General features: G+C 46.4%; 1 protein-coding gene across 1 annotated transcript in view; it reads right to left on the bottom strand.

Moving 5' to 3' along the window:
- Window positions 1–11,140, bottom strand: part of LOC146810636 (protein NDNF-like) — a 75,452-nt gene extending 64,312 nt beyond the window's left edge. The window contains exon 1 of the mRNA XM_085617694.1: window positions 10,902–11,140. The gene's annotated coding sequence lies outside the window, so the exon portion shown is untranslated. The remainder of the gene's footprint in view (window positions 1–10,901) is intronic.
- Window positions 11,141–19,875: the final 8,735 nt, after the last annotated feature.

Genomic DNA, 19,875 nt, shown 5'->3' with positions numbered 1-19,875 from the left:
ACGGACCTGAAAAACTACTGGACCATCTCTCTCCTTCCCTTCGCAGCCAAAGTCACCGAGACATTTGTCAACGCCCAGCTGACCACCTTCATCGCAGAAAACGCAATCTTCGACCCTTCCCAGTCTGGATTCTGCAGCAACCACAGCACTGAGACCGCCCTCCTTTCTGCCAACGATGACATCCGCATGCTACTCGACCAGGGCCACACCTTGGCCCTCATCCTGCTAGACATCTCCGCAGCTTTCGACACTGTCTCCCACTGCACTCTTGCGACAAGACTCCACGACGCAGGCATACGTGGGACCGCCCTCAACTGGACTCGCTCCTTTCTCGCCGGCAAAACCCAAAGGATCAGACTCCCACCCTTCCTCTCCGAACCCACAGAGATCAACTGTGGAGTACCCCAAGGATCGTCGCTCAGCCCCATGCTCTTCAACATCTACATGGCACCCCTCGCTGCCATCGTCGGACATCATGGGCTCAGCATAGTATCCTATGCCGACGACACCCAGCTCAGCCTCTCCCTCACGAAGAACACCAAAGACACCAGACTCAGCTTCCAGGAACAATTAAAGACGTTGCAGCCTGGTTGAGCAACAGCTGTCTAAAGCTCAACTCTGAGAAGACAGAGGACCTTATCCTTGGGCCCTCCCCCACTGCTTGGGATAAAACCTGGTGGCCCTCCCCCTTCGGAAACCCACCCACCCTAGACTCCTCCCTCATCATGACTCGCCAGATCAACGCCGTCGCCTCCACTTGCTTCAATACCCTCCTAATCCTCTGCAAGACCTTCAAGTGGATCCCCCCGAAGCCAGAAAGACCGTCACCCGCGCACTCATAACAAGCAGACTGGACTACAGTAACGCCCTCTATGGTGGAATCAACAAATCCCTGCTACACAAGCACCAGACCATCCAGAACACCACAGCAAGACTCATCCTCGGCACCGCACAACACGAGCACATGACTCAACACCTGCGAGACCTCCCCTGGCTGCCCGTCGAGAAGAGAGTGACCTTCAAGCTACTCACCCATGCCTAATCTCTCCACAACATTGGACCCAAATACCTCAATGAAGGAGTCTCCTTCTACGTACCCAAAAGAAACCTCCGCTCCGCCGACCTCGCCCTAGCAGAGGCCCCGCGCATCCGCAGAACCAGAACAGGTGGAAGAGCCTTCTCCTATGTCATGGCCAAGGCCTGGAACGAGCTCCCAGTCAACATCATACGCTCCCCCACCCTGTATACCTTCTGGAAGAACCTCAAGACCTGGCTTTTCGGCTGACCCGGAGCTGCACCTCCTCTCCCCTCATCCCTCCATCGCCTTGAAACCCTCATGGGTGAGTAGCGCGCTCTACAAGCCCCTGATTGATTGTTTGATTGATTGATTTGTATAATGCTGTGCCACCATTAGTATGACCTGATAGTGCTGCCAGGTACAGGTGTATTGCATTGTACTGTAGTTGCATTTATATAGATCTTCATACCTGTTGCAATGCACCAAAGCATATTTGCGGACAGGTAGGATGCTACTCCATGGGAGTGTTATGGATGGAAGACTATGGGTTTTTCACGTGGCTAATATGGGTAATGATTTAATGTTATGCATCAGTAGTGTGTTGTGTTTTGTTATTGTACCTGTGTGTGAATTCAAAACAAAAAAAGTGTGAAGCCTCCTAGACATTAAAGACCACTATATGGATAGGTACAGGTGTGTGAGCTTAAGGTGGCCCTTGTGGAAAGGGTTTTAAGGTTGTGTACATCTGGCAAAGATTAGCTACACCATTAGGCCTGGGCAGTAAATTTCATTCCGCTCGCGGAATTTGCGGAATTTGGGTAATTTCGCATTCCGCGGAGAACACGGAATTGCCCAAAATTCTGCGTTCTGCAGCTTCGCGGAATTTTTTGCTTATTCGCGTTCTCAAAATGTGTGCTCGCGAGATATTTCCCCCGAGCACGCAAACAGCGTTTGGGTACAGGAAAAAAGCATCGCGAACAAGCAATTCCGCGTGTTCACAGAATTTCTGCGTGCTCGTGGAGATTTTTTACCATTTCGCGGAGCTTTGCGTAGCGCGATTACGCAAATTCTGCCCACCCCTATACACCATGTCATGCTTAATTGTATAGCTCTACCCACACAAATGGATGTAGGAGAAATACCTACCAACTTCAAGTTGTAGTAGTGGTCTGCATTTACAGTTCGAACCACAAATAACATGGGCCTCAGAAAGATCCCATGTATTAAAGTTGTTCCCCTTGGGAGGTAAAGAGGACTTCAACGTTAATGTCTAACCAGGCATGGCAAAGTGTTGTCATTTTACAACCAGCTGTGCTATATTCCTTGAAATACATTTAGTAGCATCACCGATCATTGATCTGTGCTATATGCTCTCAGGAGTCAGATTCCACTTAGACGCACTCCTCGGAGCATGCAGAGTGTGTGTCAAGGAGGCAGGGAGCAAACCACAGGAATTTGTATTACACAAGGGCCAAACTAAATGGGCAATAAAGTCCACCAGGTGTGAAGGGCTATATAAAAACTACAATAGAATACAATATAACTCCTATCCTTTTATCCACAACTCTTTGTCCATAACCCTGTACCCTTAACCCTCACACTTAACCTTATGTTCTTAAACATGTACCCATAAACATGCACCCTTAAGCCTGTAGCCATACCCATTCACCATGTTCCCATATCCCTGTATCCATAATTATGCACCCCTAATCCTGCACCCTGTTAGCATACCATTATACTTAAAACCCCCACCCATAAACCAGCATTTGCTATCTTGTATTGATTCCCTGAAGCCATAACCATTAACCTTATATATTTAGCCATGTATCCTTATTCCTGTACCTATCACAAAAAGCCCTGTACTCTTAAACATTTATCTTTTGCCCTGTGGACAGAAATATGGTACACACAGCCAACATGTATCTTTACCCCTGTACCCTGTAATTGTATGCCTTTCTTCTGTAAACACAACCCCGCACCCATAACCCTATACCTTATTCATGTATCTTTTAGACTTTATTATTATACCTGTAAACATAACACTTTATCCTGTACAATGGGCCCTATACCATAACCCCGTACCCTAACCCCTGCACCCTGTAGCCATAGCCCCATTTCCATAACCTTTACCATTAACCTGTATCCATAACCATGCACCTTTAGCCCTGTAGCCCTAGCCGTGTATGCTTTGACCTTAGTCCTGTACCCTTAACCCGCATCCTTAGCCCTGCACCCAGAACCCTGTATGTCGAGACCTATACCCATAACATTGTACCTTTAGCCCTGTATACATATTCTTTACCCGTATCCTTGTATCCTGTATTATTGTCCTTGTACCTATAACTTTGTAAACTTAGCCCTATACACTGTACCCTTAGAACTGTGTGCCTATCTCACACAACGTCTCCTCCACTCTACTCCTAGACAAGATAAGAGCACCTCTCTAATCACTCGCGTACAATACCAAAACACTTCCCACAGAGGATCACAACAAATACAACACACTGCCAAGCCTACACTCCCCCACAGTGTAGCATGCTACCTGTCTGAAAGAGCACTTCCGCAGTCCACATCGGGATATCAAGCTCTGTATAAATGTTACAATACAATGATTGGTGTTGAAACGGGGAGAAGCACGTAAAGGTTGTAATGCAGACAGCTACAAGGCCTGAGAGTGTTTCCAATTGTTCCAAAAGAGCATTTGTGGTGGGAAACAACAACTACATGGCACAGTATAACAAGGTCTACAGCACCCACAAATCACCTTCCTTGAGCCCACAATTTCCTGTGATGAGGGAAGTGAACAGGCTGGGAGGGCTCATCAGTTAAACTTGATGTCAAGTCTATATTTGTAACATCCAGTTTCAGTTTGAATAGTATCTTCTGTTGTGATTGGCTTCAAATAACTGAGAAAATCAAACCAATGTTAACTGATAGTATATTGTGTTCTCTCTCTCTTGTTGTAGAACAGTGATACTCAGAGTATGGCACGGGGGTCTCATAAGGCCCTCCTGACATTTAAATGTGACTATCCCGTCAACAGCGGCAACAGGCTGCTGTTTACTCGCCTCAGCACCAACATTAAAAATATGTAAAATAAACGTTAATGCATTAATTTACAATTTAGTTCAAGAAAAAAAAGGAAGCAGCTAGGGTGTCCTGCAGCACTTAACTTTAGGAACGGTGAACGACCTTTACAACGCGGTTGTTACACCGCGGTATGTTTACATCGCGGTCATTACAACTCAAGTCGTTCCAACACCTTCCCTACTGTTACGTAGGCTGGAGTCGGAATAGTAAATCATACTATTCCTAAGTCCAGCGCCCTCCAGCGCAAGTCGTTGTAACGACTTGCGTTGTAATAACTGCGATTTAACCTACTGCGGTCTAACGACCGGGTTATAACATCACGTTTAAAGATATCTTGCAACAAATATTTATAAATACAGATAAATTCTGTTCAAATTCAAAATGTGTATTTCATTAACATGCAGAACCGCGGTACTTTAGCACATCACATTCATATCAGTGCATTGAGAAGTATTAAAAAAATTATAGCTTTCAATCATGGATTTAGAAGTATTCATGCTGTCCCCCACCCTGACAACAATGCCAATAGTGAACTAAGAGGCAAGTCAATGGTTATGAGCACCCTTCGGTTGGCCTGGGTTGCTATTATACGTGGACAACATTATAGTTTATTAAATCAACCACAGGAGAAGGTTTTGTACAGTGCACATCTTGAAGTTGTATATTTTAAGGTCCTTTAATATGTAATAATGAAGTGAAAGGAGGGCAAGTGAAATAAAACAATTGCCCAGAATTACACAATTTGATCAAGTGGAAAAGCCGGGATTGATTCCGGGTTTTCTGTTTTCGCATTTTTCATTAGAGGCTCTAGATCTACATTATTTGCTTCCCCTACACCCACCTTTACCCCTCCTCCCTGACCGCCACCCTGCTGGCAACACTGCGGCCTTCGGTCACACCACAGACAAAACGTTTTGGCCCCAGGGAAAATGTTTTCGTGTACCCATGATGTAGAATGTTCTACTTTTCATACTATCTCATATAGTAAAGAGAAACACTTCTACATATTGAAGAAATATACTTTTTTGAATTTATAGACATTTTATCATATTTGTTGCATGTGTACATGTGAAATATTTTCACAACTTGGCATGGGCTTATAAAGCTAGCCAGACCTTTTGTTTCTGCTTTCCATATTAATTTGTTGGCTCAATGTTGCAGTGTGTTCTGCCCATATATTGTGCCAGAGTGTTTTGCTTTTGATCCAATTTAATGGTCAAGTCAGATTGTAATTTACTATTTTGTAAATGACACTTTTAGAAAGTTGTAATTTTCTTGCCCAAAACTAAAAGGCCTTTCTGCCAGCTTTCAGATTCACATGACTGCTGGTCGCTTCCGTGTAGTGAAATGTGAATTGCTCCCAGAGAGTGGACAATGGGCCCTGGGTGTGGGGCGAGAGCTTCGCTTCTTGACAGAATGGTCTGGGGGATGTACCCAGAAACTTGATTTAACTTCAAAGGGGTCTTGAGTAGATGTAGCTTACACCTGGCCTGTCCTTTGTATTGCCCTGTTAGGCACCTTGGTTCCAAACCCAGTGGGAGGGGGAGCTGCCCCAGAAATGGTTTAGAGAGACCACAGAGGAGCATCTGTTCATTTCCAAGCCCACACTTCTGGGTAGGTGTGGGGACTCTGCATATGGCTATATGGGTCTCTCTAGGGACACTGGCATCCTTATGTCCCCTGAGGACCAGATGGGGGGAGAATATTTGGAATCTCCTGTCACCTCAAGTGCCCTGCAAGATAGTTAGTTTGCTCTGGAACTTGGGAGTGTGGGCAGGAGGGTGGCTGGCTGGTAGCAGAGGGGCTGCACAAGAAGCCCCCACAAGCATGAGAAGAGCACCAGGGAACAGGAGAGGAGAAGACTGACACAGGGAGTCTGTACAACCAGCTCCCTGACTACAAGACCTTGCGAATACCTCAAGGATGGGGGTCTCTGGCCTTCCAGAATCAGCCTTCCCTTTCCAGTAGTGAGCAATCTTCCTCAGTTGTATTTCCTAAGCACACCCTTTATTACAGGGGTCACTGTGAGGGTCTTTTCTCTGGAACTGATGGTATTGTTCTGACTTGGTTCCAAAACATGTCTGCTTTATAACATTTTCAAATGACCTCTGACCTTTCCATCCCTGCAGCCTTCAGAATGGTAAACAGTCACTTGTGCACTTGTTCACTAGGTCCTTTTGTTGCTAATCTGTAAATAACTGTGAAAGGTCTTTGCTCTGTCTCTCTTTGAAGACTGCTTTTATTCTGTCGCTGCCTGCTTAGTTGGGAAAGTGGGTGTTTACTGTGCACTGGGGCAGATGAATCACTGGCAGGCCATCAGCCAACACATTTACCTCACGGAGTATAAATACTTATTTTTATAACACTACAGCTGCTGTTTGTGTGAACATATGGGAGGAGGGGCTCTATTGACTGACCTGCATCATAAACGTTGGGGACAGAGGAGTAAAGTACCATTAACACACATGCCATCTCACAGAGTGCCACCGTGTGCCACACAATATGGGCTCATTTCACACAGTCATGTGGTGAAGAGTCAATATCACATGGTGAACACCTGGTGAGCTGGAAACCCTTTCACAGAGTGTGTTTTCAGGCTGCGTGTGGTTGAAGTACTGAAATCCACTGGATTTCACCAGTGGCGGCTGCTCCATGAGGGCTGAGGAGTGCTGCCCCCGCCACCAGCAGCACATAAAATGATGATAAATTGTTTTATTTTAATCCCCCGGACCTGCCCCCAATACTCTGACGAGTCTTGGGGGCGGGTCCAGGGGATGATACTGCTGGTGGGGAGTGGTGAGCACCAGGGCCGGACTGGGAACCACAACCGGCCCTGGCAAAGTGCTCGGCCGCCCCCTCCTTCCCCCAGGGGTGGGGGTTGCCGCCGAGCTCTTAGGGCCGGTTTTCGGCCGATTTTGTTACATGGCCGATTTTGCAGCTATGCTGCAAAAATGGCCCTGTAACAAAAACGGCCCACAGGGGCCCAAAACCGCCCCCCACCCGTACGACGCACTTGGGGATTGCCCGGTGCCCGCTACGGCCGGTCCGGCCCTGGTGGGCACTCCCTTCACTACGCATGAGGTGTTTGGCTGACCGTCTCAACCAGGCCAAACACCTCACGCGCAGTGATGCTCTCCAGCCTTAGCTGCATTGCTGGGGTAGGAGAGAGCAGGCATAGGCTCCCAGTCCGCCTGGGAGCGCAAGTTGCCGGTGCTCAGGCCAATCCTGAAGCTGCTCTCATGTGAGAGCAGCTTGAGGATTGGCCGCAGGGCAGGCTGGGAGTCTGTGCCCAGAAGCAGAAAGAGCTGGTGCGGGGGACAGCGGCGCTAAGGTAAGTTTTTTTTTATTATTAGGTTTTTTTTTGTCCCTGACCCTTCCCACCTCCCTCTCCACCTCCCTCACTCGGCCCGCCCCCTTATCGTGGCAGGGGATGGGCTGCTAATGCATTTCACAATTTTCCCTTAACACACATAGTGGTAGCTTCAGTTCAGAAGCATTTTGTTTTGGCTCAAGTAGGAGGAGACACCCCTCCAGGCCCCGCCCTCTCCCATGTTTCTCCAAAGCAGCTCACCCTGCAATACTTTTAAGCTCTGGCCCCATCGCCAGGCCATGCCTGCACCAGTTGCCCTCCAGCTGATACCAGGCTATGATGGTCGGAGAGCCCTGCTCTCATCCTTAGTCCCGCCTCCTGTAAGGCTCCACATCTAAACTCAGAGGGTGAAAAATGTTCCCATTTTAGCAGGTCTGCACTTAAGCTGCTCACTGCCTTCCAAAGGAATCTATTGCCTTGTACTGCAAATTCCCGTGATAACCGGCTAGGCCCTTTCAAAAAGCACCGCTTTATTTCCAACACTTGACACCAACAATCCTAGGTGTACTGCGTTATTAGTAGTATTAGGAAGCAAGTGTTTCATGCATTTTGTAAGGGATAAGGATAAAAACTTATTTTAGGTTTCTTTACTGCGGCTCTGAACTGAAGAAATGTTGTCCTGTGTGGGTGTCTTCTATTGTACAGCAAATAACCGAAGGTTTCTAGGTGCTTATAGAGATATCCTGTCACTTCTACAGAAACAAATAGAGAGCGAAGTAAACAAGAGATGCCAGTACCTTCTGTTGCTCTCATTTACAGAAGTCCATCACGCCAAAGAGTAGCATGGATTAATTAGTCGAGAACACACAAGTCTGTAAATTGATTTTGCATATAAAGTTTATATTGCTTTAAGATAAAATAGCATCTCATTCAACAATATAACTCTGAAGGATGCTGCCACGCTGCTGTACAACAGGGATAAAAAACACATTGACAAAGTCAATTGATCTCGAACAGGCAATACGTATTGGCTTTGCCAATGCTTGTTTTTGGAGGGCACCTATATTTTGAAGTTACTGTGCATACAACAAAACATTTGACTAGAAAAGAACACACAACATCCAGCAGAACCCATTATACAAAACACCAACCACACACCCAGCAGAGTTCTGATATTCCATACAGTTATCTATCAATTTCACGGAGCTCACTACAGTATTAATCATACCAACAAATTATAACAACTTCCAACACAAAGCATGAAACTGCATAATTTATAAACATTCAGCATACTCAGACACACTATAAGTTGGATCTCATTGAGTTCACAACAGCACTCTACTCGTCGCAAAACAATATCAAACTCTATGTTAACAGAACAGAAGCTAAATCAGCACTTAACCAGTACTCCAGAGTCTTGCAAGAAGGACTACTGCGGAAACCTAGCAAGATACCATGCACCCAGGTACCTAAGGTACCTACTTCAAGCCTGGCAGGGCGCATAGCAGGCGTGGCACATGGCACATACTCAAAGATTCCCAACAACATACACACATCAAACACCACTAGCCGCATTTAATATTCACTGAAACAAATATGTACATAATAACATCATATTAGCCCCACACACTGCTGATGATCCAGCTAAAAACACAGAAATACACGTGTGGTCTGTGACGTTATGCAGGAGGCCAGGGCTGAAGGTCCACCCGGAGAGTACTCTGAGACCGTATCAATGCCAGGACACGTGCTCTGATAATCCCTCTACCCTAACATTTAAAGGATTGTGTCTAGTTCTGAAGGAAACACCCAGAACGTGGTGTCATATTATGGAGTCCACATCTGAATATTGTATCCAGTTCTAGTGGCCACATCTGGAGCATTGCATGAACTGGATACCAGATAATGATCAATGTGTTACTTTTTGAGGCCAAATGTCGTTTTTGGTGTCTAGTTTAAGAGGTGACATTTTCAGGATCATTTCAGCTTTGGAAGTGACACCAGGAGCGTTGTGTCCAGTTTCAGAGAAAACATATTGACTGTATTGTGTCCAGTTCTCGAAGCCACGTCCGGTGAATCGGGTCCATTGCTGTAGGTAAGATGAGGAGCACGTTGGACTTGTAATCTCAATTCACCTTATAAATTTAGGCTGCAAGCCCAACATCCTTAGTACTTCAGATGACCAAGACATGAATTACAGAAAGGTACATTCGTGGTACGTGTCCTGTTGGAATCTGACAGCGGATCATTTTATGAAACGCTTTCTACATGACCAAATAAACTCATCTACATGTGTGCAGTAGACCAGCAATGAAAAATTTAGATTAAGGCCCCAAATATGTGTTGGGCGGAGCAGTGTTCCGGTCTAGGAATCCGCTCTGTCCAAATATAACTGGCCCGGTGTTCCTCCACCTCGAATGGTTTCGGTTGCTGGAACAGCAGGCCCTTGAGGCTTGGGCTGTAAGTTCAGCCAGCCTCTAACCCTGGCCCGCATTCGACTCTCTGCCATGGTATGGGCCAGCAAGGAGCATCCCCGCGGATGGCCCACAGCCTCGGCTCACTGAAAACAGGGATTGTTGAAGGTGCAGTCACATGGACTGCAAAAAGAGATCATTGTCTTGTCCACTGCTTGGCCCCTTTAAGAAATGGAAATCGAGGAAGGCTCTCCACTGAAGAATGCATTTCTCAAATGAAGGCCTTAGCCGCTTTGTAAAAGCAACTGTTCAGCATCTGTAACTGCGGAGATTAAATCAAAGCGACATGGGGCTGCCTTGTGGAGTATGTGACTGGGAGGTTCATATACCACATATTAAAGATAGGTTATATAGGCAGATGATGACCTTACTAATAGACAGGCACGTAGCTTCCATTGGTGCGGCAGGTGCAGTGGCACCGGGACCCAGAGGCCTGAACGCTATATGAATGAATGCCTATTTCATTCCTTGCACTAGAGCCCACGACACACTTGCTACATTACTGTTAATATATGGGTAATACGCGTGCCTCTTTCCTACTGCCTTAACTTCATTGTAAGTAGATCCTTTCTTGTTCATTTCTGCACTGTGTTTTCTTGCAAATCGACCTTTGGGTTCATGTACCCATGAGTGTGAGATCTTATCTGCGTTACTAACTGGCTTAAGGAGATTGTGCTTGTCGATGCTGTATGGCGTATTTAATGTATTCCTCCTTATGTTGGATTGTGACTGACTCGCTGTTCTCATAAGCGACCCCTTACTCTGGAAAGGTTTATGCGGGATGTCATTGATTTGTAAAACGATCTCTCTGGTCTCTTCGTTTGTGTCATCCTTTAAACTTTTCACAGAAATGCAAAATATCGTGAAAAGAGAAATTCACCCGGTTAACTACAAATACCAAATCATAGCAGCAAGCTCTAGCGAGACGGTACTAAGGTCATTTGGAACCAGTACCAACATGCAGCCGAAATATCGTGCAGAGCGACAACGTGCAGTAAAGTTTTCTCACCTGCTGTGGAGATTCTTGGCAGGCTGTGAGTGAGTCTTTCTCCCCAGGTGTGCTCCAGCGGTGTGGCGGGCCCTGCCTGCCCTGCCATGCAAAGGGAGAGGGTTCCCTGGCCCCTGCACCGAGTCTCTGGTCCGCAGTCCGGACCTGTGCCTAGGACCCGCCTTCTGATAGCCCAGGTGGCACCAGTACCAGGGCGAGGCCCGTGCACCGTGACACTCTGCAGTAAAGAGCCGCACCCAGGCGCGCACACAACAGACACACCTGCAGCCTCGCACGAGAGCAGGGAAAGTTGCCTCCTGACCATGTTTGCGTAAGATAAAAACAGCGACATACTCTCTCTGCGGAGATTCCTCCTCTCCGGCAGACTTGTTTGTTTGCTGACCCTTCTGTGCGGCGCACCGCCGGCCTCTCTCGGGCATCCGGGTGAGCACCTATGGTGCCCAGAAGAACACTCAACTACAGGGACGTTGGGAGGTTTCCCAACCAGACCCGATTCTCTGAGAGGACAGGGGGGCTGGCAGAGAGTCAGTCACACTCAGACCAGGACTGACATTTGACTCACCCATCCCCGAACAGCCCTGCCGTTCAAAGGGCCAAATTAGAAATCTTCTCAATTTCCGTAGGCCCATCCACCACTACCTGCCAACTTGAAGAACAATCTCACTGTGTGAGGAGGGGGCGGGGCCTCGTCCCGAGAAGTATCTACAAGGCACGTTTGAACCCTGCCTCCCCCCCCCCCAAAAAAAGCTTGCTGAGGCTGGTGCCAATGTCCTGGGGTGTTTTCATGGCCTTCAATGGACGTTGACAGTTCAAAACCTAGGAAAACGAGCTGGAAACCCACTATTTACAATTGACACACCTATGCACCCGGCTTCTCTGTTGTACGTAACGTGGGTACTAGAGTGGGTGGTTTTCAGCTCGGTTTCCCCGCCACCGTGTTATATCAGCTCCTCACTGGGAGACCGTGTGAAGGGAGCTGGTACCGTGTGCCACCGTGTGAGTTGGCAGGTATGGATATGCCGTTGATACAAAGCCAGGTCACAGGGGTTTGCTTGTGCTGCCAGCTGCCAGATGGCACCCATGTCCTAAGGGCAATGTTTAGTATTTCCAGGGTTTTCAGCCAAATGCCCTAAGTATCAAGGAACTTGTAGTTTCACTTTGCCGATTATAAGTAGGGGCCTATAGGCCTCAAGTTGCTAATTAGTAAACAAAGGACTAGCTCGTCACATGATGAGCCTTGATGGATGCATCTCAATTGTAGGCATCCTGATGACAGTGATGCGTACAGGCTGACACTTACCTTCATTTGACCACGTAATTATGAGTATAAAAGAGACCCATTTAACCACAGCAATAAAACTTGTGCAAAATGGGTGCCAAGTGCATTCATGCCCAATGTGATACTTTTAACCAATCCTTTCCTTTTTGGCAATTATCCTTTGCATGGGAATTGTAGCTTTTATTACCATTGCAGGCATGGTCTTAAAAAAGCTGTATATAAATAAACTTCATAAAATGCTAAGACTTGCATGACACATAGCAGCGGGACACTTGACGGCTATAAATAGTGCAGCACTGACGCTTGAGAAGGCTCCACCTGGGGTGTCTCATAGGCTAATTAAATATTTGTTGCACTCTTACAAAGGTCAATTTAGCTGTTAAGAAGGCTTCAGTTACTTACTGGTAGTTGCATTACTCCAAGTTCTTCCCTAGCTTTAATTCATTACCATGGGAGGCAGTCATGCCTCCACAGACATCACCAATCACACGTGTGCCCAAAAGTTATGCCCCTCACCAAATCCTGTTTGTGTCAAGCCACAGATCAACCAGTTGGCCTTGAGATAAAAGGGAGTGAAGTAATGAATTAAAGTGAAGGAAGGACTCAGATTAAGGCAATTACCGGTGGTAATTAAAGTATTACCGCTTCATCCCTTGAATTCATTACGATGTAATATCTACCCAAGCAACACCAGGACAACTGCAATTGAATGTTCAGATTTTTAATATACATCAGTTCTTCCTCATTTTCATTCCAGACAGCAAACATTTTAACCAAGAACATAATTGAAATTATTGTTTTGCATTAGCCTACAATGCCCCCATGTATCTACTATGGGAGCTCTCTGAATTTCTGCTAAAAAGGCTGACATCCCTGTTAGTTGATTTGTCCTGAACTCCTAGGGGTACGGAAATCCTTCTTCTAATTTACCAAGGTAACCAAGGGTCCAATCCATCTGCTAAGGGTTTGTACATAAGGTTTGGCTTATTTTTGGTCAGAGCAAAGTTTACATAAAAAGATGAGGACAGCATGAAGTCTGACATCCTGTCTAGATAAATGAGAACTCCCACAACCAAGGCCTGCAATCACATCTCTCCTGAATCAGCAGAAGAATAAAACACACGAAGAACTATATCCTGTTCCTTATCAAAGGTAGAATTAAGTTTGGAATCAAAATAAATGAGGGACTTGGACACAGGATGATGCTGTTCTGTTATCAAAAACTAAAAAACACAGCTGCCTACTAGACAAAGAGTCCAATTCTCCTAGCCTTCTGCTGGAAGATATGGCAACCAGCTAGAGTCAGAATCTAATATTCACCAGCTTTATTGGCTCAAAAAGAGGACTCTTAAGAGACTCTAAGACAATAAGGAGATCTCCGGAAGGAAGCAAACGTTCTACAGAAGGTGTCAGGCTATTAAACTGTCTGAACAACCACTGGGCTAAACTAGTCCCAGGAATCTCTGAATGCCTTTACGACTACCTACTGGATCTTGAATGTGGAAACATTTAGTCCCAACATGAAACCATCTTGAAGAAAAGAAAGGACCTGGACTAAATACACTTCCTGAGGGTTAGAATACCTTGACAAACATCACCCCAATTTACCAATGCTTACTGTATGATTTCCATGTAGATGGCCTCCCGGAAGACTGGAGAGTGAAAGCTTAAAGATCAGAAATGCCCTTTTTCTTCAGCCCAGTGCCTGTCAACCTCTCAGATGTCAGTCTCGGGTGTTGAGATGGAGAGGGCAAAGGCCAGTGAAGATAGGGTAAATTGGTAGAACTATATCCTGGAAGATCTTCTTGATATCAGGAGAGGATACCAGCAGGAGTGGAACCAAGGTGGGTCTGAACTGAGATGGGGAAGTGAGCTAAAGAATGATGATGGATTCAACTCAGATCTGTGACTGGGGGGAGGGGTGAGTGTCTGAAACGTTTCAGCGCTCTGTCCATCCTCTCCTTGTGTTTGATAAGAATCACAGAAGACCCCTGATCCCTCGCTCTGATCAAGAACTTAAGTATCAGACGAGAGGGTGGAAAAGCATTGTGAGAAGATGGCCTGGTATATGATGTCCACCTATGTAAGTGGGCACCTTGCACCAGCCCAGACAACCCTTATGGTGATTTAAGAGATCTCAGACAACCTTATTAAGCTCTCTAAGTGGTAGCTGGGGAGAGCCGAATCCAGCTTAGTCCAGAAGGAGTGTAAAGCAGCTTGATTTACCAACATGCAATCTTATAGTATAGATTAAGTGAAAAAGAACCACACAAAGTATTTATTAAATTATCTATTTATTATATAATACTCTCTAACACATAGAAATATCTCCTACCCGGAGATATACACAATGCACACACTACTTTAGCAAAGCAACACAGTAAATAGCCCGTGATACAGAGTGAACCCCAGGAGGGGACCAAACCATATAGTAAGAAGTGGTATAAGACCCACAACTCTGATCAAGACAAGGTCAAGAGGACGTAAAAGTGCCGTGGACCACCCAAGGTGAGTAGATAGGGACCCGACGAGAGCGTGCGCAGTGTGGGAACACAACCGCATGCTCCCTACAGTCTGGGTGTAAGTCGTGGTTGGATTTTTAAAGATTAAGGACCCTTCCCAGTGGACCCTGAAGAAACCCTGTGGGAGACAGAAGGTTGGAGAGCCACCCCACCTGTGGATACTCTAGTACCCACGTAACCTACACCAGGGAAGCCGGGTGTATAGGTGTGGAGTAGTGTCAGAAACCGCCATCGAACCCAATGGAGGACTTCAGGTAAGTGGCGCTACTGGTGAAGGGGAAAGTGTCCGGTGGAATCCAGAGGTGGGTTCTAGAAGAGAGGTACCTGCAAGCAGGATGGACAGAGTCTATGTCACTCCGTTGTCGGATGTTGCAGGACCGGTGAAGATAACCTTTACTCTGCAGCTATGAGGACCAGGCAATGCTGAGGAGGACCAGGAGCCATGCATGAGCTGTCCCATGAAGGATGTCAGGTGCTGACGGGTCGGTGTCTGGCGGGAGCACCAACAAGCCTTGACAAAACACCCAACACAGGAGTTGAAGAAGGAGCAACGTCGGGACCAGCAAGGTCCAGTGGACTCCCCACAAGCAGGAGAGTCAGGGCAGGCCCCAAGCAATGAGGGAAGCCCAAGAGAAGCAAAGGTGACCCTCAAATGGACCCACAGGCCGGTGGCACTGGAGTCGCGAGAGGACTTCAAGCAGCTCACCAAAAGATGTAGGCCACGATACAGTGTGGCCCAAGATTCTGGTCACTGAAGGTGCTCGAGGTTGAGGCTACTAGGAGCCCGAAGATCTTTTTGGAAGAAAGTCAACAAGCCTTTGCAACTGCAAGTTGACGTTGTACACGGGGTTAGGTTATTGCAACCCCCACGGAGGATACTGGCCTCAAACTTGGTGAGAGGGCAGGGCAGGTTTTGGGAGCTGTGGAAAACAACAACCTGTGTTGCAGAGCCTTTGGAGTCAGGAGGATCTCAGGATCAGCAGACCGGTCGACTTCGTTGCAGTGCCTGCGGATGCAGGGAAGTGACTCCTTCACTTCAAGGGCGATTCCTTCAAGTGTCTTTGATGCTTCACAGGCCTTGGGAGGTTCCTGTATGGTGCACAGGCACAGATGATGTAGCAGACTGGAAAGGGAGATGCAGTCCGGCCCAAACGAAGTTCAGCGAAGTCCAGAGTGCCCAGATGGTAGAAGAAGAAGTGATGTCTCATCTGAATCTTATCCCACGAAGAATCTAGGGACTTACACCCAGGTAAGCCCTTAAGTACCCTAAGGAAAGGGTTGGGACGATTCAGGAGACCCTCCCAGGGGAGGGTCTGGACTGTGGGGAGGTTACTCCCATGTCCTCTGTCCGGTTTCTCGCCAGAGCGGGAGCCAAAGGCTCCCAGGACTGGTTTGAACTGGACTATTCATGGGGAGACCAAATGTGCCCCTCATGCAGACTGAGTGGTACTGGCAAGTGCACCCACCCTGCCCCAATACATTAAATCCTGTCTGGGAGGTGGTCACACCTCCCTGTGACAGGCTGCCTATTGTTCTGCCTTCCCCTGCTCGAGCTTGGCTCAACAGCAGGAGGACAGAATCATGCCTCTGGTCGGCAGCAACCATTTTGTGCTGTCTGGGTCTGGAGACTGGTACAGTGGACATGGAGAGCCTAGCGGAGAGCTCTTCCAGTGCTTGTAATCATACCTCCCACACCATTTACGGTGTTGGGGTATGATTCCAACATGTTTGATATCAAACATGATAGAATTTGTTGCAGTTGTTTTCGAGATGGTCATCGCATAATTATGCGGTGTTCCTCTATATAGTATATGGCTGCTTCACTGACGACCCGGGAGAATGGGCTCCGCAGGCTGTAGGGTTGGCCTACTCATGCAGGGGCACCCTTTCACTTAGAACCAATCACCCTGCCTTCAGGATTGCAAAGGCCTGCTATAGTAGTGACGTATAGGTATTAAGTTCAGTGACCCTAGATATGGGAAACCTATATCTTTAATATGTGGTGCTAGCACCAGCTTACACAGGCTAGCTACAATGAGAGGCATGGAGTTCCATTTTAAATGGTCTCCCATGGGTGGCATAATGCATGCCCCAGCCCATTGGGGACCTCTGGGGTACCTATGCCCTGGGTACCTTAGTACCATATACTAGGGACTTGTAAGGGTACCCCAGTATACAATCTTGGATGTACCTAAGTACTGAACATAACAATTTAGGGAGAATGCAGATAGACCGGGGTCCTGATTAGCAGCATCACAGTCAGACTAGCCCAAAAACAGCTTAACACCAGACAAAAAGTGGGGGTAACCATGCAGAAGGATCCTACCTTCCTACAAGCATAAAGAAGACCCCTGCACCCAGGACAAGACAGTGCATTCACTTTCTTAACCCCCTTCTCCATTACCCTTGCACAGTAAAGTCTCAGAAGGGAATGATAAATCTGAGTAAAAATCTGTGGGTTTAGACAAAAATCTTGGGAAGATGGACTGAATTGCTCAACTTGTCTGCTACTCTGCTCAACACACCCTATATGTCGACTGCCAAAACTGCCATCACAACTTGCTGCACCCACTTGATTATGTGATCTGAGATACTTGACAAAGAAACTGATGTTGCTCGCACCACCAGATGGTTTTTCTGTCATTTTATCCATCCTGATAAAGACGGACTTGTCAATTAATAGGGTGGAGAAGGTCAAGGGGGGCAAATGCACAGCTTCCAAACCTTTCTATTTGGATGACCGGAGCTTCGGAACTTGAGACTATAGGCCCTTAATCTGCTGTGAGTCCATTCAGACCTCCCACCCAAAGAGCTGGAATGCATTGTTATGACTAACAGCACCAGTGGAGATAACAGAACACCTCTCAACATATTCTGAGAGTTTTGCCATTACTGCAGCTCCTTAACAATCTCTTGAGATAACGGAATCTGGAGATCAAGAGACTGCGGAAAAGGTACTAAAGGAATTGTCTTGGCCAGATCACCCATCACCTGTAACCAGACTGCCACAGTAGGAGAACTGATGGACCGAACCCTTGTTATGTGACTCTGAAACTTATGAACACTCTTGTCTTGGAGGGTCATCAATCCCAAATATGAGTGAAATATTGTTACGATGAATATTTGATCCTGTGAGGGCCATAGCTGAGACTTTTTCAGGTTTATTAGAAACTCATGCTCCCCTACAACCAACAGTTCTTTTTATGTATGAGAACCTGTTAGACCACTCAAAAAATGAACCATCCAGTCATCTAGGTACGGTTGAACAAAGATCCCATCCTAATGAAGCAATACTACCAGAGGTGCCAGGACTTTGATAACAACTCACAGAGTGGACATTAGCCAGAACAGGAGGATTTGGAATAGTAAGTTAAGATCCTCTATTGATAAGTTTAGGAACCTCTAGTACTTCGCATGAATAGGGATGTCTAGATATTCACCCTGAAGGTCGATGATGGAGAGAAAGCCCCCTTTGGAAATCACTGGAATCATCTCTGCGAAGTGAACACCCTGATGTCTTTATCCATTAATTCACCCTTTCAAGATCTAGAACTGGTCTGTAGTATCCTGATTCTTATAGAATATACTCTATATCGAATTTTCTTCGGAAGGAGCTGGGATGATCACTAATTTTTTCCAACATCTCGCTCACTCTCTCTCTTTCTAAAGTCTGTATGATAGCCTCTCCTGATAATATTGAGTCAGAGATGTTTCTCTGTCACACTGACTAAAAGGTCATGATCCTTCCCCTTACCACTTTTGGTCTTGGAATTGCCTGAAGCTTGGAACTTTTGAAGACTTGTTAGGCTGAAACTTCTCTTTGCATGAAGGGTCGAATTTTGAAACATTTTTGAAAGCGTCATTTTAGTTCTGACTCCATGATCTGAAGGAACATGATGACCCTTCTTTGTAGGGCAACGTATGCTTCCTCTCCTTGAAAGATTTAGTGATCATGAAATCCAGGTGATCTCTAAACAATTCCCTGCCTCAAAGGGAATCTTGAACCAGGCAGATTTCTCCCAAAAGCCTGTGTCCAATCCCTCATCCCTAAAATTCCTTCTGGCCAGCACCCCAACCCCTGAAGACACAGAAGCAGATCTCAAAATGTCTCAGGAGGCATCAGCCAAAACCTTTGCTTCCTGTTCCATCTGTACCAGGAAATCAGAACAATCTGTACCCTCCTGGATTGCTACTGTCAAAGACTTGAAAAACCTGACGTGAGAATGAAAAGCATGAGGCATGTAATTACTAGCATAGAGGACCAGATTATTGGCTTCAAAGGAATTCTTTAAACTACTATCCACCTTTCTGTTCCCCATATCCACAGAGGAACAGTTTTCTGGGTTCACCGAAGTATGGCCAATCAAGGGAGCTAAGATGGTTTCCACCTTGAAATCATAAGGAATAATCTCCTCCATTCATCTTCTGCAGAAATCTACCTCCTTTCACTGCCAGTCCTTAACATTTTTATTTAGGCACATGGAGCAACCAAAGGAGTTCTGTCACACTGTGAAAAAAGGTCCTCTGCATCATCTGGGGCAGGTTAGGCCCAAGCCTCAGATTATATGTTTGAGTAGCAGTGGAATTTCCTTCCTTCTCACATAGTGCCAGAGGAAGAGCTACTGCTGTTCCGGCAGACTGCATGATGATCACCATGTGGTTGCCACAGAGCGAGTAGCCCTCCAGCAATGTGATGCTTGCAGACTGCTCCAGAGAAATTCAGAAACACTGATGCAGTCACTGCCATGCACAGGACTGATGATAGGTCTGCAAGGCACAATAAGAAAGGATGTGGTGGGGTGGTACTTTATGGGGTAAAGCTTTATGCTGATTGATGGTGTCTGTGGAGACAGAAATGTCTCACATTTTAATGAATTTAAGCGAGGTAGATGAGGAGGTAATGATTAAGTTATAAAGTACAATTTCATGTTTCAAGTTGTGTGAACCATGGCATCAAATTTTGTAAGCTTGCTCTGCTACTCTTTTGCATCTTGTCTCTTGGTTGATGGGAGGCTTCTGCTTGCAGTCTTTCAGTAGATGATTCACCCCATTATGGCGTGGAGTATTTAGAAATTGCTAGGCCCCAATTAATTACAGCACATAAACGGCATAACACTATCACACAGTGTCACACTTAAGCAAGCTTGGTTTAGTGTGGCGGTACCCAACTGTG

Source organism: Triturus cristatus, chromosome 7 (genome assembly GCF_964204655.1).
Source record: "Triturus cristatus chromosome 7, aTriCri1.1, whole genome shotgun sequence".
Classification (NCBI taxonomy): domain Eukaryota; kingdom Metazoa; phylum Chordata; class Amphibia; order Caudata; family Salamandridae; genus Triturus; species Triturus cristatus.
This window is presented reverse-complemented; position numbering and strand designations above follow the sequence as displayed.